The sequence below is a fragment of the Pseudophryne corroboree genome, chromosome 5, assembly GCF_028390025.1.
Source record: "Pseudophryne corroboree isolate aPseCor3 chromosome 5, aPseCor3.hap2, whole genome shotgun sequence".
Taxonomy (NCBI): Eukaryota; Metazoa; Chordata; class Amphibia; order Anura; family Myobatrachidae; genus Pseudophryne; species Pseudophryne corroboree.
The window spans coordinates 727,286,741-727,314,541 of record NC_086448.1 but is presented as its reverse complement, the minus strand read 5'-3'; the positions used below and the strand labels follow the sequence as shown (position 1 = coordinate 727,314,541).

Here is a 27,801-nt window from a genome sequence, read left to right as displayed (position 1 = left end):
GACTGATTGGCTGAATCAATTACAGAAAGATCTTGAGGGATATCAAAAAGATCTTCTTAAATTCAAAAAAGAAAAATTGCTTAAAGTTCAGCAGGATTATGCTGAGCATAGAGTATACAATTGGCTGAACACCACCAACAGACCACCACGTGGGACAGTGCATTTCTCCAAGATGAGAGGACAATCTAAAAGAGCCGGACCTTATTCAAGTACGTCGGCAAGCGACAGTGACCAGGCGCAGGCTTCCAGACACATCCCTTTAGGTGTGGACACCCGGGCCCACAAGGCAGGGTCCAGAAAAAACCCATGCGAAGGGGGAGGCAGACGCAGAGGCAGAGGGCAAACAAGCCTCCAAAGGGTCCAAGGACCTAATATTTAATCTCTCTAGTTGTATGTTGACCGAAGCAGAGACTCAGGTTTTAGCCAAGGGTCTTAGTTTTGTCCCCACACATTTCCACCAGGAGTTTCAAGGGATGGTTGACAACTTCAAATTTCATTGCAAACTCAAGATTAGAGAATTTTTTGACAAACAGAGTAATAAAGGACTGAGCACATCCTGCAGGAGTGGTGATGTTGTTAGCCATACTAAGAAGTTTAAACCTGTTTCTACATTTGACCCGCAGTCTTTTAATCCTGCAGTGAGGACCTTTTCTAGATTATTAGAAGGGTGCAATAAGGAAGCACATGGTACTCCTCCGTATGTTCATCAGAATTTAACAAGGGATGAACACTCTGCTTTGATGAACTTAAGCAAGCGTCAAGATATCATCATTAGGGGTGCTGATAAGGGGGGAGCCATAGTGGTCATGGACCTTAGTACCTATAGAAAAGAGTGTCTTAGATTGCTAGATGATGTCAATACTTATTGTAAATTAACAGTGGATCCTACGGATAGATTTCGGAAAGAGCTATGTTCTTTAGTAGAGGATAGTGTTAGCAGGGGCATAATTGATGGTGACACTAGAGATTTTTTGTGCAAGAAATCACTGACAGTCCCCGTTTTTTACACAATCCCCAAATTGCACAAAGATCCGCAACGACCGCCTGGCAGACCTATCATCTCTGCCCGGGGGTCGTTGTGTGAACCGATATCCAGTTTCCTAGATTTCTATTTGCAACCTGTTATTCAACATACTGATACGCATTTGAAAGACACCTCTTCCCTGTTAAGAAGTTTTGCTGAATTCATAACAGTACCTGAAGGTATAGTGATGGCCAGTATAGATGTCACCAGTCTATACACATGTATACCGCACGAGCAGGGATTGACAGCAGTATTTAAACTGGTTTCCAGCAGTCCGGTGTATACGGGTCCGGATGTGGGTTTTTTTCTGCAAATTATTGGAATTTACACTAACACACAATTACTTCTTATTTGACGGAAGTTTTTTCCTTCAACAAGCGGGGTGTGCTATGGGGAGCCGAGTGGCCCCTTCATATGCAAATTCCTTTATGCACGAAGTTGAACATAAGTTGTTTTTCGAGGACCCCAACATTAGTAAGTTTGTGTTTAAATATTATCGCTACATCGATGATATTTTGCTTTTCTGGACTGGAGAGGTGAGTCATTTGGAAGGTATTATTAATCAACACAATTCTTCCTTGAGTCCAGTCAAACTCACAGCCAACATCAGTCAGCAGGGAGTCCATTTCTTAGATGTAGACATCAGTGTGGTGGGACAACAGCTCAGTACTAGTATGTACGTTAAACCCACCGACCGCAACACTTTACTGAGTTATAGTAGTTTTCATCCACAGGCCACAAGGGACAGCTTGCCGTTCTCACAGTTTGTGAGAGCATGCCGCATCGTTAGTGATGCTAATGAGAGAAAGATACAAGTGGACAACATTGCCAATAAATTTCTAGCTAGGGGATATCCCAAAGCATTATTAGATCAGGCTAAGAGCAAGGCATTGGCACTTGATCGACAGGATTTAATTAAAGATAAAGTACCTAAATTGAATACTATGCAGAGGGTTCCATGGGTTAACAGATACACGACCAAAAGCAAATATATAGGTAAAAAGGCCAAACGTCTTTGGCCCATTGTTAGTTCGGATCCTGAATTGCCATCTCTTAGGGATACCCGGCTGCTCCCCAGTTTTACTAGGGGACCTAATGTTAAAGATCTGGTAGTGCGCACAGACATCACAGGGATGGAGCCCCCTAAACAACACTTTCTGTCGAGAAAGGGAGGGTGTTATAAATGCACAGGGTGCACCACGTGTAGTGCACTCATTACAGGTAATAAATTTAGTCACCCGTATTCGGGCAAACAGTTTACCATCAAGTCTGTCTTGACATGCTCATCCAGGTTTGTTGTTTACCTCTTGTCTTGCCCCTGTGGTCTCCATTATGTGGGCAAGACAGAGAGGCAATTCAAAGAAAGAATTGCCCAACACCGTGCTGCCATTAGAGCAGCACTAGTGGCAGGCACCAGTGACCAGGCTGTGGCAAGGCACTTTGCACAGGCCAGGCATGGTATGTCGGCCTTGAGATACAGGATGATTGCACAGGTCCGGGACCCCCTACGTAGGGGAGATCGAGCTAAGAAACTTCTTCAATTGGAGGCACGGTGGATCCATACTCTGGATACCGTTAGCCCTGCCTTTTTATAAATGATTAACTATGGTTCGTGCTTTGTTCTTTGGGTTATATCTTTCTTAAATGAGCAATAATTAATTTAGTGATGTGCACCGGAAATTTTTCGGGTTTTGTGTTTTGGTTTTGGGTTCGGTTCTGCGGCCGTGTTTTGGGTTCGGACGCGTTTTGGTAAAACCGAAAAATTTTTGTCGGATTCGGGTGTGTTTTGGATTCGGGTGTTTTTTTCAAAAAACACTAAAAAACAGCTTAAATCATAGAATTTGGGGGTCATTTTGATCCCATAGTATTATTAACCTCAATAACCATAATTTCCACTCATTTTCAGTCTATTCTGAACACCTTACACCTCACAATATTATTTTTAGTCCTAAAATTTGCACCGAGGTCGCTGGATGGCTAAGCTAAGCGACACAAGTGGCCGACACAAACACCTGGCCCATCTAGGAGTGGCACTGCAGTGTCAGACAGGATGGCACTTGAAAAAAATAGTCCCCAAACAGCACATGATGCAAAGATAAAAAGAGGCGCAATGAGGTAGCTGTGTGACTAAGCTAAGCGACCCTAGTGGCCGACACAAACACCTGGCCCATCTAGGAGTGGAACTGCAGTGTCAGACAGGATGGCCCTTCAAAAAAATAGTCCCCAAACAGCACATGATGCAAAGAAAAAAAGAGGCGCACCAAGGTCGCTGTGTGACTAAGCTAAGCGACACAAGTGGCCGACACAAACACCTGGCCCATCTAGGAGTGGCACTGCAGTGTCAGACAGGATGGCACTTGAAAAAAATAGTCCCCAAACAGCACATGATGCAAAGAAAAAAAGAGGCGCAAAGAGGTAGCTGTGTGACTAAGCTAAGCGACCCAAGTGGCCGACACAAACACCTGGCCCATCTAGGAGTGGTACTGCAGTTTTCTAGCGAGAGGATGAGTGCTTCCATCCTCATGTGAAGCTGAACCACTAGCCATGAACATAGGCCAGGGCCTCAGCCGTTCCTTGCCACTCCGTGTCGTAAATGGCATATTGGCAAGTTTACGCTTCTCCTCAGACGCTTTTAATTTTGATTTTTGGGTCATTTTACTGAACTTTTGTGTTTTGGATTTTACATGCTCTCTACTATGACATTGGGCATCGGCCTTGGCAGACGACGTTGATGGCATTTTATCGTCTCGGCCATGACTAGTGGCAGCAGCTTCAGCACGAGGTGGAAGTGGATCTTGATCTTTCCCTATTTTTTTAACCTCCACATTTTTGTTCTCCATATTTTAATGTGTGGAATTATATGCCAGTATCATTAGCAATGGCCTACTACTATATATACTGCGCACAACTAAAATGCACCACAGGTATACAATGTAGATGGATAGTATACTTAATGGATGACGAGTGACGACACAGAGGTAGGTACAGCAGTGGCCTACCGTACTGCTATATATAGTATACTGGTGGACACTGTCAGCAAACTGCAAAACTAAAATGCACCACAGGTATACAATGTAGATGGATAGTATACTTAATGGATGACGAGTGACGACACAGAGGAAGGTACAGCAGTGGCCTACCGTACTGCTATATATAGTATACTGGTGGACACTGTCAGCAAACTGCTAAACTAAAATGCACCACAGGTATACAATGTAGATGGATAGTATACTTAATGGATGACAAGTGACGACACAGAGGTAGGTACAGCAGTGGCCTACCGTACTGCTATATACAGTATAATGGACCTGGTGGACACTATCAGCAGACTGCTAAACTACTAGTATATAAAAAAAACCCACCACAGGTATACAATGTAGATGGATGGATAGTATACTTAATGGATGATGAGTGACGACACAGAGGTAGGTACAACAGTGGCCTACCGTACTGCTATATACAGTATAATGGATCTGGTGGACACTGTCAGCAGACTGCTAAACTACTAAAATAAAAAAAAAGCCACCACAGGTATACAATGTAGATGGATGGATAGTATACTTAATGGATGACGAGTGATGACACAGAGGTAGGTACAGCAGTGGCCTACCGTACTGCTATATACAGTATAATGGACCTGGTGGACACTGTCAGCAGACTGCTAAACTACTAGTATAAAAAAAAAGCCCCCACAGGTATACAATGTAGATGGATGGATAGTATACTTAATGGATGACGAGTGACGACACAGAGGTAGGTACAGGAGTGGCCTACCGTACTGCTATATACAGTATAATGGACCTGGTGGACACTGTCAGCAGACTGCTAAACTACTAGTATAAAAAAAAAGCCACCACAGGTATACAATGTAGATGGATGGATAGTATACTTAATGGATGACGAGTGACGACACAGAGGTAGGTACAGCAGTGGCCTACCGTACTGCTATATACAGTATAATGGACCTGGTGGACACTGTCAGCAGACTGCTAAACTACTAGTATAAAAAAAAAGCCACCACAGGTATACAATGTAGATGGATGGATAGTATACTTAATGGATGACGAGTGATGACACAGAGGTAGGTACAGCAGTGGCCTACCGTACTGCTATATACAGTATAATGGACCTGGTGGACACTGTCAGCAGACTGCTAAACTACTAGTATAAAAAAAAAGCCACCACAGGTATACAATGTAGATGGATGGATAGTATACTTTATGGATGATGAGTGACGACACAGAGGTAGGTACAGCAGTGGCCTACCGTACTGCTATATACAGTATAATGGACCTGGTGGACACTGTCAGCAGACTGCTAAACTACTAGTATAAAAAAAAAGCCACCACAGGTATATAATACAATGTAGATGGATGGATAGTATACTTTATGGATGACGAGTGACGACACAGAGGTAGGTACAGCAGTGGCCTACCGTACTGCTATATACAGTATAATAAATGGACCTGGTGGACACTGTCAGCAAACTGCTAAACTAGTATAAAGAAAAAAAGCCACCACAGGTATACAATGTAGATGGATGGATAGTATACTTATTAATGGATGACGAGTGACGACACAGAGGTAGGTACAGCAGTGGCCTACCGTACTGCTATATACAGTATAATGGACCTGGTGGACACTGTCAGCAGACTGCTAAACTACTAGTACTACTAGTATAAAGAAAAAAAGCCACCACAGGTATACAATGTAGATGGATGGATAGTATACTTTATGGATGACGAGTTACAACACAGAGGTAGGTACAGCAGTGGCCTACCGTACTGCTATATACAGTATAATAAATGGACCTGGTGGACACTGTCAGCAAACTGCTAAACTAGTATAAAGAAAAAAAGCCACCACAGGTATACAATGTAGATGGATGGATAGTATACTTATTAATGGATGACGAGTGACGACACAGAGGTAGGTACAGCAGTGGCCTACCGTACTGCTATATACAGTATAATAAATGGACCTGGTGGACACTGTCAGCAAACTGCTAAACTAGTATAAAGAAAAAAAGCCACCACAGGTATACAATGTAGATGGATGGATAGTATACTTATTAATGGATGACGAGTGACGACACAGAGGTAGGTACAGCAGTGGCCTACCGTACTGCTATATACAGTATAATAAATGGACCTGGTGGACACTGTCAGCAAACTGCTAAACTAGTATAAAAAAAAAAGCCACCACAGGTATACAATGTAGATGGATGGATAGTATACTTATGGATGACGAGTGACGACACAGAGGTAGGTACAGCAGTGGCCTACCGTACTGCTATATACAGTATAATGGACCTGGTGGACACTGTCAGCAAACTGCTAAACTAGTATAAAAAAAAGCCACCACAGGAGTGTTTTTCAGGCAGACAAACGTCGTATACTGGTGGTCACTGTCAGCAAAACTGTGCACTGTACTCCTGCTATAGCTGCTCCCCAGTCCCCACAATTAAGCAGTGTGAGCACTCAGCACAGATATATAATGCAGCACACTGAGCAGTAGCACAGATATGGTATGGAGCGTTTTTTTCAGGCAGAGAACGGATAAAAAACTGGTGGTCACTTTACTTATCAGCAAAACTCTGCACTGTACTCCTCCTAACAGCTGCTCCCCAATCCTCCCCACAATTATAGTAAAAATAAGATTTTACTCACCGGTAAATCTATTTCTCATAGTCTGTAGTGGATGCTGGGAACTCTGTAAGGACCATGGGGAATAGCGGCTCCGCAGGAGACTGGGCACAACTAAAGAAAGCTTTAGGACTACCTGGTGTGCACTGGCTCCTCCCTCTATGACCCTCCTCCAGACCTCAGTTAGGATACTGTGCCCGGAAGAGCTGACACAATAAGGAAAGGATTTGGAATCCCGGGTAAGACTCATACCAGCCACACCAATCACACCGTATAACTCGTGATACTATACCCAGTTAACAGTATGAAATATAACTGAGCCTCTCAACAGATGGCTCAACAATAACCCTTTAGTTAAACAATAACTATATACAAGTATTGCAGACAATCCGCACTTGGGACGGGCGCCCAGCATCCACTACGGACTACGAGAAATAGATTTACCGGTGAGTAAAATCTTATTTTCTCTAACGTCCTAAGTGGATGCTAGGAACTCCGTAAGGACCATGGGGATTATACCAAAGCTCCCAAACGGGCGGGAGAGTGCGGATGACTCTGCAGCACCGAATGAGCGAACTCTAGGTCCTCCTCAGCCAGGGTATCAAACTTGTAGAATTTAGCAAATGTGTTTGACCCCGACCAAGCAGCTGCTCGGCAAAGTTGTAAAGCCGAGACCTCTCGGGCAACCGCCCAAGAAGAGCCCACCTTCCTCGTGGAATGGGCTTTTACAGATTTAGGATGCGGCAGTCCAGCCGCAGAATGTGCAAGTTGAAACGTGCTACAGATCCAGCGAGCAATAGTCTGCTTTGAAGCAGGCGCACCCAACTTGTTGGGTGCATGCAGGATAAATAGCGAGTCAGTCTTTCTGACTCCAGCTGTCCTGGAAACATAGATTTTTAGGGCCCGGACTACGTCCAGCAACTTGGAATCCTCCAAGTCACGAGTAGCCGCAGGCACCACAATAGGCTGGTTCAAATGAAAAGCTGAAACCACCTTTGGGAGAAATTGTGGACGAGTCCTCAATTCCGCCCTATCCATATGGAAAATCAGATAAGGGCTTTTACATGACAAAGCCGCCAATTCTGACACACGCCTGGCCGAAGCCAAGGCCAACAGCATGACCACTTTCCACGTGAGATATTTTAGTTCCACGGTTTTAAGTGGTTCAAACCAATGTGACTTTAGGAAATCCAACACCACGTTGAGATCCCAAGGTGCCACTTGGGGCACAAAAGGGGGCTGAATATGCAGCACTCCCTTATCAAATGTCTGAACTTCAGGTAGTGAAGCCAGTTCTTTCTGGAAGAAAATCGATAGAGCCGAAATCTGGACCTTAATGGAACCCAATTTTAGGGCCATAGTCACCCCTGACTGTAGGAAGTGCAGAAAACGGCCCAGCTGAAATTCCTCCGTTGGGGCCTTCCTAGCCTCACACCACGCAACATATTTCCGCCATATGCGGTGATAATGGTTTGCGGTCACTTCTTTCCTAGCTTTAATCAGCGTAGGGATGACTTCCTCCGGAATGCCCTTTTCCTTCAGGATCCGGCGTTCAACCGCCATGCCGTCAAACGCAGCCGCGGTAATTCCTGGAACAGACAGGGCCCCTGCTGCAGCATGTCCTGTCTGAGCGGCAGAGGCCATGGGTCCTCTGAGATCATTTGTTGAAGTTCTGGGTACCAAGCTCTTCTTGGCCAATCCGGAACAATGAGTATAGTTCTTACTCCTCTTCTTCTTATTATCCTCAGTACCTTGGGTATGAGAGGAAGAGGAGGGAACACATAAACCGACTGGTACACCCACGGTGTCACTAGAGCGTCCACAGCTATTGCCTGAGGGTCTCTCGACCTGGCGCAATATCTTTCTAGCTTTTTGTTGAGTTGGGACGCCATCATGTCCACCTGTGGCCGTTCCCAACGGTTTACCATCAGCCGAAAGACTTCTGGATGAAGTCCCCACTCTCCCGGGTGGAGGTCGTGCCTGCTGAGGAAGTCTGCTTCCCAGTTGTCCACTCCCGGAATGAACACTGCTGACAGTGCTAACACGTGATTTTCCGCCCATCAGAGAATCCTTGTGACTTCTGCCATCGCCATCCTGCTTCTTGTGCCGCCCTGTCGGTTTACATGGGCGACCGCCGTGATGTTGTCTGACTGGATCAGTACCGGCTGGTTTTGAAGCAGGGGTCTTGCCTGACTTAGGGCATTGTAGATGGCCCTTAGTTCCAGAATATTTATGTGTAGGGAAATCTCCTGGCTTGACCATAGTCCTTGGAAGTTTCTTCCCTGTGTGACTGCCCCCCAGCCTTGAAGGCTGGCATCCGTGGTCACCAGGACCCAGTCCTGAATGCCGAATCTGCGGCCCTCTAGAAGATGAGCACTCTGCAGCCACCACAGCAGAGACACCCTGGTCCTTGGAGACAGGGTTATCAGCCAATGCATCTGAAGATGCGATCCGGACCACTTGTCCAACAGATCCCACTGAAAGATTCTTGCATGGAACCTGCCGAATGGAATTGCTTCGTAGGAAGCTACCATTTTTCCCAGGACTCGCGTGCAGTGATGCACCGACACCTGTTTTGGTTTCAGGAGATCTCTGACTAGAGATGACAACTCCTTGGCTTTCTTCTCCGGGAGAAACACCCTTTTCTGGTCTGTGTCCAGAACCATCCCCAGGAACAGTAGACGTGTCGTAGGAACCAGCTGGGACTTTGGAATATTCAGAATCCAACCGTGCTGTTGTAGTACCTCCCGAGATAGTGCTACCCTGACCAACAACTGCTCCCTGGACCTCGCCTTTATAAGGAGATCGTCCAAGTACGGGATAATTAAAACTCCCTTTTTCCGAAGGAGTATCATCATTTCGGCCATTACCTTGGTAAATACCCTCGGTGCCGTGGACAGACCAAACGGCAACGTCTGGAATTGGTAATGACAGTCCTGTACCACAAATCTGAGGTACTCCTGGTGAGGAGGGTAAATGGGGACATGTAGGTAAGCATCCTTGATGTCCAGTGATACCATGTAATCCCCTTCCTCCAGGCTTGAAATAACCGCCCTGAGCGATTCCATCTTGAACTTGAACCTTTTTATATAGGTGTTCAAGGATTTCAAATTTAAAATGGGTCTCACCGAACCGTCCGGTTTCGGTACCACAACATTGTGGAATAGTAACCCCTTCCTTGTTGAAGGAGGGGTACTTTGACTATCAAACAAAAAGAAAAAACTCTTTTGCTGCGCCTGTGTGTAATGATCTATTATAAATAAATATAAATTGAACCTGGATCTTATGGCGTGGGAAAACGCATTCGCCACTATAAGGAGATGTGCAGTACTCCTATGGGGTTAATCGAGTTATGGAATGAAAATAGAGGCGCTCATGAGAAACACACACCAAAATATCACAGGTTCAGTATCAGCCAAGGAATAATGCAGAAAATATAAAATATATATATATTTATTAATAGTGATATAAAAATACTATTTCATAATGGAAAATTCACAATTGATATTCCTCATGATTTTAGCATGATATATAAGATACAAAAGTTTAAAAATTACATGAATTTATCTAAATCTTAATAATATATTAATATACTTAAGAAATCACTGAACTATACGATTCAAGAAATGTGTATCAGAATGTTGCAGTCTCTTTTAGAAACACTGTTGCCACAGCTGCTAAACGTGATTCCTGAATGTGTCACATTGACTGCTCGTATTATTAATAGTCAGCATAAATTGATATGTGAAATACCTCTCCGCAAGGGCTGGTGAACCCGAGCGTCCCCGGGTGAGTCCAAAAGTTGCCCAGTAGATAAAGAAGCTGGAGGGTACGTAGACTATCTGAATCTATCGGCCGTCCGCGGCTTCACCAACAGCAGCCGCGGACGGCTTTCTACGTGGCCACACGATCAGCTGCAGACGCCGCACGGCTACGGCAATCATCTCCAGCGTTCTCCACCTCGGTCCTTACCGGCGGACGGTGCACGTCCAGGTAGCTTGGAAGGAACGCACACATATACCCGGGCTTAAGATACCACCTGATCCAGCAGCTATACATCTGCCGCTCACAATTACCTGCACAGCACTTGCAAGGTGAAATAAGCAGGGTAATCAAACAAACCGCGCAGCCGGCCGATAGATTCAGATATTCTACGTACCCTCCAGCTTCTTTATCTACTGGGCAACTTTTGGACTCACCCGGGGACGCTCGGGTTCACCAGCCCTTGTGGAGAGGTATTTCACATATCAATTTATGCTGACTATTAATAATACGAGCAGTCAATGTGACACATTCAGGAATCACGTTTAGCAGCTGTGGCAACAGTGTTTCTAAAAGAGACTGCAACATTCTGATACACATTTCTTGAATCGTATAGGTCAGTGATTTCTTAAGTATATTAATATATTATTAAGATTTAGATAAATTCATGTAATTTTTAAACTTTTGTATCTTATATATCATGCTAAAATCATAAGGAATATCAATTGTGAATTATCCATTATGAAATAGTATTTTTATATCACTATTAATAAATATATATATATTTTATATTTTCTGCATTATTCCTTGGCTGATACTGAACCTGTGATATTTTGGTGTGTGTTTCTCATGAGCGCTTCTATTTTCATTCCATAACTCGTACTTTGACTATCACCTGCTGCGAATACAGCTTGTGAATTGCCTCCAGCACTGCCTCACTGTCCGGGGGAGCTGTTGGCAAGGCAGATTTGAGGAAACGGCGAGGGGGAGACGTCTCGAATTCCAGCTTGTACCCCTGAGATACTACTTGTAGAATCCAGGGATCCACCCGTGAGCGAGCCCACTGGTCGCTGAAGTTCTTGAGACGGGCCCCCACCATACCTGGCTCCGCCTGTGGAGCCCCAGCATCATGCGGTGGACTCAGAGGAAGCGGGGGAGGGCTTTTGTTCCTGGGAACTGGCTGTATGCTGCAGCTTTTTCCCTCTGCCTCTGGGCAGAAAGGACGCGCCTTTAACCCGCTTGCCTTTCTGGGACCGAAAGGACTGTACCTGATAATACGGTGCTTTCTTTGGCTGTGAGGGAACATGGGGTAAAAATGCTGACTTCCCAGCTGTCGCTGTGGAAACGAGGTCCGAGAGACCATCCCCAAACAACTCCTCACCCTTGTAAGGCAAAACTTCCATGTGCCTTTTAGAATCTGCATCCCCTGTCCACTGCCGAGTCCATAAACACCTCCTGGCAGAAATGGACATTGCACTTATTTTAGATGCCAGTCGGCAAATATCCCTCTGTGCATCTCTCATGTATAAGACTGCGTCTTTAATATGCTCTATGGTTAGCAATATAGTGTCCCTGTCTAAGGTATCAATATTTTCTCACAGGGAATCTGACCACGCAGCTGCAGCACTGCACATCCATGCTGAGGCAATAGCTGGTCTCAGTATAATACCTGAGTGTGTATAAACAGACTTCAGGATAGCCTCCTGCTTCCTATCAGCAGGCTCCTTTAGGGCGGCCGTGTCCGGAGACGGTAGTGCCACCTTCTTTGACAGGCGTGTGAGCGCTTTATCCACCCTAGGGGATGTCTCCCAACGTGACCTATCCTCTGACGGGAAAGGGTACGCCATTAGTAACTTTTTTGAAATTACCAGTTTCTTATCGGGGGAAGCCCACGCTTCTTCACACACTTCATTTAATTCATCAGAAGGGGAAAAAACCACTGGTAGTTTTTTCTCCCCAATCATAATAACCTTTTTTGTGGTACCTGGGGTAATATCAGAAATGTGCAACACATTTTTCATTGCCGTAATCATGTAACGGGTGGCTCTATTGGAATGTACACTAGTCTCATCATCGTCGACACTGGAGTCAGTATCCGTGTCGACATCTGTGTCTGCCATCTGCGGTAGCGGGCGTTTTAGAGCCCCTGATGGCTTTTGAGACGTCTGGGCAGGCACGGGCTGAGAAGCCGGCTGTCCCACATCTGCTATGTCGTCAAACCTTTTATGTAAGGAGTTGACACTGTCGCGTAATTCCTTCCACATATCCATCCACTCAGGTGTCGTCCCCGCAGGGGGTGACATCACATTTATCGGCACCTGCTCCGCCTCCACATAAGCCTCCTCATCAAACATGTCGACACAGCCGTACCGACACACCGCACACACACAGGGAATGCTCTGACTGAGGACAGGACCCCACAAAGCCCTTTGGGGAGACAGAGAGAGAGTATGCCAGCACACACCAGAGCGCTATATAAAACAGGGATACACACTACACAGTGATTTTTTCCCTTATAGCTGCTTATATAACACAGATTGCGCCTAAAATTAGTGCCTCCCCTCTCTTTTTTACCCTATGTAGTCTGGAACTGCAGGGGAGAGCCTGGGGAGCGATCCTTCCAGCGGAGCTGTGAGTGAAAATGGCGCCAGTGTGCTGAGGGAGATAGCCCCGCCCCTTTTTCGGCGGGCTTCTCCCGCTTTTTTTATACTGTTATGGCAGGGGATTTTTCACATATATAGTCTTAAAGGCTATATTATGTGTTAATTTTGCCAAGTAAGGTACTTATATTGCAGCCCAGGGCGCCCCCCCCCCCCCAGCGCCCTGCACCCATCAGTGACCGGAGTATGTGGTGTGCCTGGGGAGCAATGGCGCACAGCTGCAGTGCTGTGCGCTACCTTAATGAAGACCGAAGTCTTCTGCCGCCGATTTCCAGGAACGTCTTCTTGCTTCTGGCTCTGCTAGGGGGACGGCGGCGCGGCTCCGGGACCGGACGACCGAGGCTGGGCCTGTGTTCGATCCCTCTGGAGCTAATGGTGTCCAGTAGCCTAGAAGCCCAAGCTAGCTGCAAGCAGGTAGGTTCGCTTCTCTTCCCTAGGTCCCTCGTAGCAGTGAGTCTGTTGCCAGCAGATCTCACTGAAAATAAAAAACCTAAATATTACTTTCTTTCTAAGAGCTCAGGAGAGCCCCTAGTGTGCTTCCAGCTCGGCCGGGCACAAAATTCTAACTGAGGTCTGGAGGAGGGTCATAGAGGGAGGAGCCAGTGCACACCAGGTAGTCCTAAAGCTCTCTTTAGTTGTGCCCAGTCTCCTGCGGAGCCGCTATTCCCCATGGTCCTTACGGAGTTCCCAGCATCCACTTAGGACGTTAGAGAAATAAATTTAAACAAGCAATCAGTCTCTCAGTCTCAGATCAACTGTCTCGTATTAGTAGTGTACGGAGAGGACGCCAGCCACGTCCTCTCCCTATCAATCTCAATGCACGTGTGAAAATGGCGGCGACGCGCAGCTGCTTATATAGAATCCGAATCTCGCGAGAATCCGACAGCGGGATGATGATGTTCGGGCGCGCTCGGGTTAACCGAGCCATACGGGAGAATCCGAGTATGGCTCGGACCCGTGTACAAAGGCTGAAGTTCGGGGGGGTTCGGTTTCTCGGAAACCGAACCCGCTCATCACTAATAATTATACTTTGGGAGATATGTTTGGGAGATAGTTATGTGTTGTAGGTTTTGGTATTTAAATAATCTTTTGTATAAGATTCATGTAGTAGTTTTTTAATAAAATACACATAGCTCTCCTTCCAAACAAATATATACAACCTTCTATAAAAATATATATAATTCCCCTCAAGAAAGTTTTCTTAAACAAAGCTGCAAGTTAGATATGACCATATGTACAAGGTATGACTATAAGTATAGAGATGCTAGTGTTTCTTTTAGTAATGATTTGCATAGGTCATATATACCTGCGTGCTGTTAGGTAATTTGTGCTATAATGAGGTAGTTACCACATACATGTAGTAGTTGTGTTTTGCACGATTTTTGATTGTGGGGGTTTGTTTGTTTTCCCCGCATCTGAGTTCTGTTTTTATCACTGTATTGTTTATATGTTGTTATGGTAACTCATCGGCGCTCTGTTGCTTTGTCCTAGTCCCTCCCGGCGCAAGTCGCGTCTGTCCGTAGCTTCCGCTGATGTCAGCAGTCTGAGGCAGGAAGTACAGTGACGGAGTCTGTGGCGGCTGCCGGTGACGGGCGGGAGCACAGAAGACCGGTGAGTATAAATCTGTTCACTTTGTACTATGAATTTTAGCCTGATGATGGGGTGAGACCCCCCGAAACGTTGTTATAAAGTTTTTTCACCTTTACAAGTCTGGGAGTGCCGCCTGTGTTTTTCAATATATATATATATATATATATATATATATATTGTGGAACAGTGATCAGTCCTTGCGCAAAAGATCCTTAGGGCATCAGAGGTTTTTTTTTCCTTTTTATCCAAGTGCCGCTTCAATCCACTCCGTGCCACCGGAGTCAGATAAAGACTAAAGGACAAACGGAGAGCACACTCGTGAATAGTATAAAAGACACAATTTTACTTGAAACATTTGCTCACGTACATCAAGGTTAAAATAGATCAGCATAAATGGCACAATCACTTAGCCGCTCTGCAGCAATGTTGTGGCTTGCTTCTCAACCAGCTGTGATTTCAGCAGGTGATGTCACAACGTCCACGTCTTTGGCCACGCCCAATGCGTTTCATCCAATGGGAACTGATGAAATGCGTTGGACGTGGCCAGAGACGTGGACGTTGTGACGTCACCTGCTGGAATCAGAGCTGGTTGAGAAGCAATCCACAACATCGCTGCAGAGCGGCTAAGTGATTGTGCCATTTATGCTGATTTATTTTAACCTTGATGTACGTGAGCATATGTTTCAAGTAAAATTGTGTCTTTTATACTATTCACGAGCGCGCTCTCCTTTTGTCCTTTAAAATATATATATATATATACAAATGGATGTGCGGCACTCCAGACGACTTAAGTAACAATGTTTAAGCCTGAAGACGATGTGTTAAACATTGAAACGTTGCTTTCATTTACTGCCTAAGTTTCGTTACTTAAGTCGTCTGGAGTGCCGCACATCCATTTGTGTCTATTGAACTTTATCTTTACCGGCGCGGGTGTACAGCTGATGGGAGAGCCGGTACTTTCTGCTTTTATATATATATATATATATAGTCCCAGGAATGAACCCGCACTCGGATGCTGATAATCTGAATACAAAGAGGGTGCCCTCAGCAAATATAATTGCACAAAAAAAGGAAGAAGGCTGCGGCACTCCGTAAGCAGAAGATGAATATATTGGTTTTTAAAAAATCATAACAGCAGTGTATATGTCAGCAACGTTTCGGTACACGCAGGTACCGTTCTCAAGCTGTGTGCTGCTGCAAGATGAAATCAGAATAAACAAGAATCACTAAAATATACTTACTTAAATAGCCCCCCGCTGCTGAGAGAAGCCGGTGTACGGCGGCGTCCCGCATGGAGTCCGTCCATGACGGGCGCTTGCCGATGACGTCACTCCACACAGCGCCGGGAAGTTCCAGGGGAGCGTGATGCGTTGCCTGGAAACCAGACGCTGGGGATTGAGTTCTCTCGCCGGCCTCCCGCAGCAGCTAAAGGAGACACAAAACTGGACATGTTAATTGAAAAAGTAATGTATGTATAAACAGTAAATGGATATGAGAAAATATAAGAAAATAGGAGTCACATGTACAATACCGTGAGGGCACAGGCAATATGTCTGAACACTCACTGCTGAAAGCAGCAGATAGCCATAATGGTAATGGTAACAAAAACGGCATGGCCTGGAAAAAATTAAATAAAACTACAACAAAACAATGGGGAAACAGAAGCCATAATTACGGGGCCTGGATGTTCTAATACTATCATAGGCCTCACGTAATGAATAAAAAAGGGGAGGGCAAACTAATGGCCCATAATTCGTCATTAATTGTAAATAAGCTGCATGTAAGCGCAGCATATCACAAGTATCAAATATGCTAAATGTTACTATATAATAGGATGCCCTGTTACAAAAAGGTGTTCCAATTGTAGCGTTCGTTCAATCCAGCTGGTGATACTGTATTAAGACGGTGTATCCACGACATCTCACACTTCAAGAGCTTTCCATTGCGATCACCACCACGAAGTGATGGCGGAATGTGATCAATTAACATGTGTTTCAGCGAGGATAACGGATGCCCAAACTGTTGGAAATGTCGGGCAACAGGTTGATCAGAGCTTCCACTGGCAATGGCTTTTCCAATGGAAGATCTGTGGAGTGCCATACGTTCTCGTGCTGTACGAATTGTTTTGCCCACATAATACAAATTGCATGGGCAAATAATAATGTAGATCACATGGGTGGAAAGACATGACAGGGTATGCTTCAAGAATATATTTTTTGAAGTGTGAGGATGTTGAAATGATGGACCAGTAAGCATACGGGAGCAGGTGGTGCATCGCGGGCATCTGTTACCAGGCTGCTACAGATGCCCGCGATGCACCACCTGCTCCCATATGCTTACTGGTCCATCATTTCAACATCCTCACACTTCAAAAAATATATTCTTGAAGCATACCCTGTCATGTCTTTCCACCCATGTGATCTACATTATTATTTGCCCATGCAATTTGTATTATGTGGGCAAAACAATTCGTACAGCACGAGAACGTATGGCACTCCACAGATCTTCCATTGGAAAAGCCATTGCCAGTGGAAGCTCTGATCAACCTGTTGCCCGACATTTCCAACAGTTTGGGCATCCGTTATCCTCGCTGAAACACATGTTAATTGATCACATTCCGCCATCACTTCGTGGTGGTGATCGCAATGGAAAGCTCTTGAAGTGTGAGATGTCGTGGATACACCGTCTTAATACAGTATCACCAGCTGGATTGAACGAACGCTACAATTGGAACACCTTTTTGTAACAGGGCATCCTATTATATAGTAACATTTAGCATATTTGATACTTGTGATATGCTGCGCTTACATGCAGCTTATTTACAATTAATGACGAATTATGGGCCATTAGTTTGCCCTCCCCTTTTTTATTCATTACGTGAGGCCTATGATAGTATTAGAACATCCAGGCCCCGTAATTATGGCTTCTGTTTCCCCATTGTTTTGTTGTAGTTTTATTTAATTTTTTCCAGGCCATGCCGTTTTTGTTACCATTACCATTATGGCTATCTGCTGCTTTCAGCAGTGAGTGTTCAGACATATTGCCTGTGCCCTCACGGTATTGTACATGTGACTCCTATTTTCTTATATTTTCTCATATCCATTTACTGTTTATACATACATTACTTTTTCAATTAACATGTCCAGTTTTGTGTCTCCTTTAGCTGCTGCGGGAGGCCGGCGAGAGAACTCAATCCCCAGCGTCTGGTTTCCAGGCAACGCATCACGCTCCCCTGGAACTTCCCGGCGCTGTGTGGAGTGACGTCATCGGCAAGCGCCCGTCATGGACGGACTCCATGCGGGACGCCGCCGTACACCGGCTTCTCTCAGCAGCGGGGGGCTATTTAAGTAAGTATATTTTAGTGATTCTTGTTTATTCTGATTTCATCTTGCAGCAGCACACAGCTTGAGAACGGTACCTGCGTGTACCGAAACGTTGCTGACATATACACTGCTGTTATGATTTTTTAAAAACCAATATATTCATCTTCTGCTTACGGAGTGCCGCAGCCTTCTTCCTTTTTTTATATATATATATATATATATATATATATATATGTGCCAATAGAGGAATGGGCGCCCTTGGGTCATACTACCACCCAATATTCAGATGAGACAAACCTACATTCTCCCTGAAACATTAACTCCTAATTTGTAAGCATAAAAAAATCACATTAACATGTTCCATATAAAATTTATTAGAACATAGAACACAAGCAATGATACAAAATGGTATAGTATCCTTTCTTGGCAGATGACACCAAATAGTACAGAGGACCAGTAGAATTAACTTTAACAGATTCCTCCTTCTCCTTATAACAATTCGGAGATTGATGTTAAGAACATTGTAATAACATTGGATTCAAATACATATACTTTGATATGGAATTGGTCCCCCTTTTGCAGCTGTAACAGCTTCCACTGTTCTTGGATGGCTTTCCACAACATTTTGGAGTGTTTATGTAGGAATTTGTGCCCATTCATTCTGTAGAGCATTTATAAGGTCAGGCATTGATGTTGGACGAGAAGGCCTGGCTCGCAATCTCAGTTCCAGTTCATCCCTAAGGTGTTTGATGGGGTTGACGCTGGGCCTCTGTGCGGGCCAGTCATGTTCTTCTACTCCAAACTAATCAAACCATGTTGTTATATTACTTGCTTTGTGCACTAGGGCACAGTCATGTTTTAATAGAAAAGGGCCTTCCCCAAATTGTTGCCACAAAGTTGGAAGCATAGCATTGTCCAAAATGTCTTGGTATGCTGAAGCATTAAGATTGCCCTTCACTGGAGATAATGGGCCTAGCCCAAACTCTCCATACCATTATCCCTCCCCTACCTAACTTCACAGTTGGCATAATGCAGTCAGGCAGGTAACAATCTCCCTGTCATCTGCCAAACCCAGACTCACCCATCTGACTGCTAAACAGAAACTGTGATTCTTCACTCCACAGAACACATTTCCACTGCGCCACAGTCCAGTGTTGGTGTGCTTTACACCACTCCATCCAACCCTTGGCATTGGACTTGATGATGTGAGGCTTGCATACAGCTGCTCGGCCATGGAAACCCATTCCATTAAGCACCCCGCTTGACAGTTTTTGTGCTTACATTAATGCCAGTGGAAGTTCAGAACTCTTCAGCTATGGAATCAGCAGAGCGTTTGCGACTTTTACGCACAATGCACCTTAGCAGTCATTGACCCCGCTCTGTGATTTTACGTGGTCTTCGGTTTCATTGCTGAGTTACTGTTGTTCCTAAACTCTTCCACTTTGTAACAATATCACTTACAGTTGACCGTGCAATATCCATCAGGGATGAAATTTTCACGAACAGTCTTATAGCAAAGGTGGCGTCCTATTACCACAGTTGAAGTCACTGAGCTCTTCAGAACGAGCCATTTGTATCACAAATGCTTGCAAATGGAGACTGCATGGCTAGGTGCTTCGTTTTATACACTTGCGGCAACGGGTCTGATTGAAACACCCGAATTCAATAATTAACAGGTGGACAAATACTTCTGTCCATTTAGTGTGTATATATGTACTACATATTCCTATTCGAATTAATGGAGCAATCGATGGCTGCCATGTTGCAGCAAAGATGAGCATGTCCACATCTGTGTGTGTATATATATATATATATATATATATACATACACACACACACACAGATGTGGACATGCTCATCTTTGCTGCAACATGGCAGCCATCGATTTCTCCATTAATTCGAATAGGAATATGAATAGTTGCACACACAGAAATCCACCGCACTCACCATTCCTAGAAATGGGGTGCACACCTGCACTTATCATTCCCAGAAAAGGGTGCAGTGGCCTGTGCCCACATTATGGTATACAGTATATATATATATATATATATATATATATATACTAGGTGCTTCATCGCGCCCTACGGGCGCTCTTCACACCATCGGAAGGGGCTACGCCCCCTTAACCCCTGCACGCCTTTCTGGGGTTCAATATATGGAGTATTACCTGCATTCCTAATTTTGTTAGTGTTTGAATATTGCACAATGATAGGGCGTCCGATGGTGAAGGGGGCGTAGTCCCTTGCAAAAGGAAGGGGTTTGGGGAGTGGGGACCGCGGATGGGGGAGGGGGTATGAAGGCGCTGTGGGTGGGGTAGGAGCAGGGGTGTCGCAGGTGGGGGATGGCAGCTGCAGGGCTGTTGCGGATGGAGGAGGGGTTCCGAAGGCGCTGCAGATGGAGAAGGGGTGGGTGCGGGTGTGCAGTGGATGGGGGAGGTGTCCAGGGGGCGCGGTGGGTGGGGGAGGGGTGGATGCGGGGGTAACGTGGGTGGGGGAGTGGCGGGTGCGGTGCTGTTGCGAATGGTGTAGGCGATGCGGATTGGGAAGGGCCTGCTGCGTGGGTGGGGTAGGGGATCCAAAGGTGCAGCGGGCGGGGGAGAGCCAGATGCGGGGTGTGGCGGATGGGGGAGGGGCTGCTGCAGATGGGGGAGGGGTTTGGAAGACACTGCGGGTGGGGTAGGGGGTACGAAGGCGCAGTGGGTGGGGGTGCCACGGGTGGTGGAGGGGCAGGTGCGGGGGTTTGCGGGGGATGGGGAGGGGTCCAGGGGCGCTGCAGGTGGTGGAGGGGCAGATATCAGTGCACATAGTCTCTGTGGTAGTTAGTGAGGGTTGGTGATGGTGTGAGAGGGGTGAAGGCCAGTACACAGACAGGCAGTTAGAGAGCAGGATGAGGGTGACAGGGCATAGTGACGGGGAGTACTTAGCAGATATAGGGGTGGGCTACAGGGGTGATGTCAGTGTGTGTACCTTTGCTCTCATGTGTGAGGTATGTGAGGTATATGTGAGGTATGTGTGAGGTAAGGATGTGCGGGTCGTGGTGGCCACTAACCTCCAGGCTGCTGCTGTGAGATGGTGACTGCAGAGGGAGGGAGCTCAGACCCAGCAGCAATGGGTCGTGGTCAGCATTCCTTCCTGGCCCCATTCCGCCGCACACTGTCCGCCCCGTCTGACGGGCGTCATTCCTCCATCCTGCATGGCAGCGTCAGCTGCTGTGATCGCGGAGCATAGGTAAGCGTCCGGAGCCCTGTGGGCGGGCAGGCATGGTGTTTCCCTGGAGAGGTGCGGCGCGCGTCCTTAGGCTGCAGACGGAGGGAGCTCCAGCCCAGCAGCAATGTTGATTAGTGCGTGTCCCGTCCTGGCGCTCTCCCGCTGCACATGCTCCGCACCGCTTGCCGCTGAGCATGGCAGCCCTTGTCTGTATGCTGCAGATGCTGATCTAGCGGTGCCTGAGCTAGCGCCCTCTCCCTGGGGTGTGGGTGTCAGGCGGCAGGTATGGTGTGTAGGTGGGAGAGGAGCTGCGGGCGGCGACTCGCTGCCTGCAAGTACCCTCCATATCAGCGCTGTTCCCCTCCCTGCAGATAGTGTCAGTGGCCGTGGTGTACTTTTGCTACTGGTGGCCAGGGCCGGTGCTAGGGTGTTTGGCGCCCCCCTGCAAACTATGAATTTTGCGCCCTCCCATATTCCTTTGTTGTGCATCGGGAAAAGTGGTGTGGTCTCACAACTAAGGGGCATGGCCACACAATAGTACCCCCCATTTAAAATTACGCCACAATGTAGCACAATCTTATTCATCTTATACGTAATGCCCCACCCGTAGTAGTAGCGTCCTTATACGTAATGCCCCACCCGTAGTAGTAGCGTCCATATACGTAATGCCCCCCCAATAATAGTAGTGTCCTTATACATAATGCCCCCCCAGTAGTAGTAGCAGTTATATGTAATGCTCCCCAACAGTAATAGTAGCATCCTTATACAAAATGCCCCCCCAGTAGTAGTAGCATCCTTATACATAATGCCCCCCAGTAGTAGTAGCATCCTTATACATAATGCCCCCCAGTAGTAGTAGCATCCTTATACATAATGCCCCCCCAGTAGTAGTAGTGTCCTAATACATAATGCCCCCCCAATAGTAGTAGTGTCCTTATACATAATGCCCCCCCAGTAGTAGTAGCAGTTATATGTAATGCCCCACAACAGTAATATTAGCATCCTTATACGTAATGCCCCACCCGTAGTAGTAGCGTCCTTATACGTAATGCCCCCCAGTAGTAGTAGCAGTTATATGTAATGCCCCCCAACAGTAATAGTAGCGTCCTTATACGTAATGCCACCCCTGTAGTAGTAGCATCCTTATACATAATGTGCCCCCAGTAGTAGTACCGTCCTTATACATAATGCCCCCCAGTAGTAGTAGCATCCTTACATGTAATGCCCTCCCAGTAGTAGTAGCACCGTCCTTATACATAATGCTCCCCAGAAGTAATAGAGTCCTTATACATAATGACCCCCCCAGTAGTAGCGTCCTTATATGTAATGCCCCCCAGTATTAGTAGCCTCCTTATACGTAATGTCCCCCTATAGTAGTAGCGTCCTTATACGTAATGCCCCCCCATAGTAGTAGCGTCCTTATACGTAATGCCCCCCCTATAGTAGTAGCGTCCTTATACGTAATGCCCCCCCATAGTAGTAGCGTCCTTATACGTAATGCCCCCCCTATAGTAGTAGCGTCCTTATACGTAATGCCCCCCCTAGATTAGTAGCGTCCTTGCATGTAATGGCCCCCCAAGCAGTGGCGTCCATAAAGTGCGCACACACAGACATACCTCACACACACACAATTCACACATATATACAAACACACACACCCCACCATATATACACCCACACACACACACACACACACACACACACACCCACACACCCACCCACCCACACCCCCCCCCCCACTATATACACACACACACACACACACACACACACACACACACACACACACACACACATTTCTCTCTCACCCTCCACTTACCAAGTCTGGCTGGCCGTCACTGCAATGCTGATTCCACCACTGTTCAGCTGTCTGTTCCAGTGTAGCTCCACCCCTCTATTCCGTGTAGCTCCCCCCCCTCGTGACACCGTAGCTCCGCCCCCTTTTCGGGAGTCGCACAGCACACAACCCGCTGTCACAGGTGATTGGGGGGGAGGACAGGCACAGCAGCCGGCAGCTAGTGGCCATCATCACCTCCTATACTGTAAGGTAGGGTCTTGCACCTGACTGCTGCTGGCACTGGGTATGGAGTAGCTCCCTGCAGCAGATGCAGTTGACTCCGCCCAGCTCTGTGACTCCGCCCAGCGTTATGGGCACAGAGTCACAGATTAAGGCAAATATATAGGAGATATATACATATATATATATATATATATATATATATATATATTGAAAATTTATTAAAATAAGCAGTAGTAAAAAAAATAGAACTAATGGGTAAATGGTACAAATACTGCAGGGAAATACGATGAGTTTCGCAGAATATCCGTCTGCTCCATCAGTGTGGACCAGGCTGGATATTTTTGAAAGTGTATTATTTTATGTATGTTTTTCTTTGCCATATACCATAATGGTACTAACAGTGAAGTATTTTTTTTTAAACATTTTTATATAACAATTTATTATACATATTTTATTATAGCCCATCTATTGACGTTGAAGAAACACCAGAACCACTCACTTCTTCCCATGTATCTTTTCTGAAGAACCCCTTTGAACGGCTCCTGCTGTTATTGGCTGCCCACTTAAGCTAGGTACGCCCCATAGATATATTATGAATACTGATGCTTTCATTCAATGTACATGATCCTCTCATAGGTGGTCATTCCGAGTTGATCGCTAGCTGAAAATGTTCGCTGCGCAGCGATGAACCAAAAACATGGAACTTCTGCGCATGCGTATGCGACGCAATGTGCATGCGCGACGTACTTTCACAACGGCCGATGTAGTTTTGCACAAGGTCTAGCGATGCATTTCAGTGTCACTGCTGACCGCAGAGTGATTGACATGAAGTGGGCATTTCTGGGTGTCAACTGACCGTTTTCAGGGAGTGTTCGAAAAAACACAGGCGTGCCAGGAAAAACGCAGGCATGGCTGGGCGAACGCAGGGCGTGTTTGTGACGTCAAATCTGGAACTGAATGGTCTGAAGTGATCGCAAGCTAGGAGTAGGTCTGGAGCTACTCTAAAACTGCACAATTTTTTATTGTAGCCGCTCTGCTATCCTTTTCGTTCGCACTTCTGCTAAGCTAAAATACACTCCCAGAGGGCGGCGGCTTAACGTTTGCACGACTGCTAAAAACTACTAGCGAGCAAACAACTCGGAATGAACCCCATAGTGTGATGTCCAATCCAAAGTGGGTTCCAATGTATCAATACCCGGAAACGGGCCAAGCATGTTAGAAGATAGAAGCCTCAGGCAGCATTACTTCATACCCTTGTGAACCCCAGCATGCATACACAAGCTGATGATCGAGATTTAACCTCAAACAGACCGGACCAGTCAAATCTGTGGGTGATACTTTACCGGAGAGAGGAGCAATCGACAGCACGAGCACAACAGCAAAACCAGCTATTCAGCGCTCAATGTGACGGGGCAAGAGGACTAAGCGGGTTTGCGCTCCCTTTAAGTATTGTATTTGTGACCCTGTTGCAGCTATACAGAGCTACTATTGCTAGCCATATAACTATGGGCCCGATTCAAAGTTAAGCGCAGTAGCCGACGAAATTGCACTGCTGCGCTTAGATAACCAATCCCGAGCTGCCATTTAAAACATCCATTCCCGAACTGCATCTGTTGTAGATGCAATGTTGCGTATTTCGCTGTTTCATATGCTATGCGGCAAGTATCTGCACCATCAATGAACTCACCCTATGCTGCGTAGCTCTTACCCTACCTGTAGACTGCTTTCCCGTAGACCTCTGTTATGGCTTCTGGCACTCCCTTAAAATGCCCCTCACACTACTCTATTTTAACCAGACACTCCTCCATTTTCACTAGACACGCCTCTGGTTTTCCAGCAACCCCCAGTAAAAGCTAAGTTACCACCCACAAATGGATGCTACCTGTCAATCACATGCGTCTAAAACTGCAAATGGCACATTTTCATTATTTCGTGCTTAAAATACCGTTGCACACGCGTCGTGCTTCTTTGACGCATGAGCAGTAGATCGATAATCGGGAACTGCATCCAACCTTGAATTGGGCCCTATATGAGACATGTACTACTATTTTGTATGCTGCTTATTTAAAGAACTTGCACTTGTAACTTTGTTGCAGTTATATGGAAGAACTGCCGCTCATATCTATGTGAGGCGTGCGCAGCTATTGATCTTTTCAGCACGACGCTCACGTAAAAGAAACTGCAATTGTGACTTTGTTACAGTTATAAGGAATTACTGCCGCTTATATCTATGTAAGGTGTGCACAATAATTTATCATCTCAGCACAACTTCCAGTTAGGTTGCACCACAGTGTATCCTGTCTTTGCGTTCAGCTACCCAAACTTTTGGATCAGTATGAAATCAATAAGATCTATAATAATCGTAGGGTCTTACCCACAGCGCTGTGGGACGTGTTTTATATATTGACTACTTTCCTTTTGTTTATGGGATGTTTCAAAACCTTTTGATTTGATGTTTCATTATTTTTTACTGCATTTTAATTCTCTTGTATTTTATTTTATATATCCTACTGCTTTTTATCATCCGTTTTATATCTAAAATAAATTTTATTTGTCATATCCCCACTGGTATATGTCTGTATATCCTACTCATAACAGGTTGTGTAAATGTTTTGGTATGTGCATGGAGTGCGATATTTATTATTTACATATAGATACACACTCTGGGCCTAATTCAGACCCGATCGCTGCAACGGCAGCGATCGCAGTCTAAAGCCTTTTGGGGAGTGCAACCGCGCACCCCGTGAGGCCCAGTGAGATGCAAAAGCATCTCAGGGCTGCAATCGCCTCTGCCTGATTGACAGGCAGAGGCGGTCGTGGGACGGGAGGTGGCACGGTCCAAACAATGCAGGCGTGTCCGGACCGTTTGCAGGAGCGGGCCGCGGCACCTGTGTGACGTCACATGGAACATGGATGTCACAACTGAGGGCTGGTGCTGACCAGGGGGAAGCCTCAGTTGTAGGGGCTGAGGTATATATGTGTACCTGGGAGGCAGTACAGGGTTCTTGGACATGCAGGGAACCTTTAGAACAAATGCCCGAAGGCGTGACCACGACAACAAGGGAAAGTTCAAAGGTTTTATTAAACACAGTTCAGAGGAATACTGATAACTTGGTACTGGTAATAGGAAATACAGTTCAGAGAAATACTTGGGATCGATGACGGAACACCGATGGTGACTTGGAATCAATGACGGAACACCGATGGTTACTTTGGGATCGTTGGTAAGCTTTGAGTGAAGCTGGGGTTCGCAGATAGAAATGCACTATTGTACAAGGAAGCACAGGTGAAGCATGAAGTGATGCTGGGGATCGCTGGAGAATGGCTGCTGGAAAGCCGGAGTTCAGACACAGGTGAATCAGGGTAGACTGTAGAGGGTTAATCACTGGAGTGTCGGGTTACACTGCAGAGTGTAATCACCAGGGAGTCAGGCTGTACTGCAGAGAAAGTCCATGGAAGGACTGCACACTAGAATCACTGAAGACAATTGAAGCACTGACATCTTTCCACCCCAGGAACAGGATATTTATACCTGCTGGGAAGCAGGGATTGGCTGGCTGATTAACCAGAGACCAGAGTGCAGCTGCTGTGTAATCAAGCTGAGAGCAGAGTGCAGCTGATAGGCTGAAAGGTAACATGTGATTAGGAAAACATGGCTGCGCCCATGGTAGCTTTTGGAGGGAAAGATTGTTTGTAACTTGAATGTGAGGTTTAACCATGAAGCTGCCAGAATCACAGTAAAGAGATTTGAGACAATGAGATGCAGCGTGCTGCACACATACAGTGCAGATGCAGGGCCGTCTTTTCATATGGGCTCAATGGGCTCTTGCCCAAGGGCCCCAGGAGTATAAGGGCCCTATGCTGATAGCTGAGGGTCCCCTCTTTCCAGGGGTACCAGATTTTTGAAAATCGGCCCTGGGGAACCGGAGATATCCGACTTGAAAGCAGTGGTCCCCATCCAAGCCTGTTAATTGCTCTTCCCAGCTAGATATCTTGGGTTCTGTCTGATTTAGAGTTATTCTGAGGGTATCATCCAAAAGCTGGGACTCTCCCCTTTCAGTGAACACTGGCATCTTGTCTCTATTATGCCCAGAACCAGATATATCAGCCTTCAAACAGCTGGTCCCTGCTCCAGCTCCACACGCCTAATATGCAGTTTTATATGTTCGTTGGTGAATTGCTCTGGCTCCTGAACACTGATCCCCAAGTCCCCAGTACCTCCTGAAAGGTGGGACTCTTTAGTTTTTTATCCCATTCAAAGCTAAGAAATATATTTTCAGGAACTTGAGATATCTGCAGTCAAGCAAGCTGCCCTCCTACCGGAAAATTATAAATATTAAGCCCACTCCACTATCCACCCATCCCTTACAAAGTAAACACCCCTTACCACCCTGGAAGTCATGTATCAGGGCTTCTTCATTCAGCCTAATGCCCCCTCTACAGTTTAGCCCCATCTGTGAGGTAAAGGAGTAATTAGCAGAAATTACTGCTCCAGGTCCTACATGCTGAGCGGAAGATAGAACACCCCCTACCGCCTGCGGGACATCAAAGCTGCTGCTGATAGCACCCCC

The 27,801-nt window shown here is 46.1% G+C and overlaps 1 long non-coding RNA gene across 1 annotated transcript in view; it reads left to right on the top strand.

Annotated features, from left to right (window-relative positions):
• Positions 1-14,592: 14,592 nt before the first annotated feature.
• The window catches only part of LOC134929372 (uncharacterized), a 28,965-nt gene continuing 15,756 nt past the window's right edge, over positions 14,593-27,801 (top strand). Inside the window, exons 1-2 of the long non-coding RNA XR_010178516.1 lie at positions 14,593-14,702; positions 23,691-23,802. This is a non-coding gene — a long non-coding RNA (uncharacterized LOC134929372). The remainder of the gene's footprint in view (positions 14,703-23,690; positions 23,803-27,801) is intronic.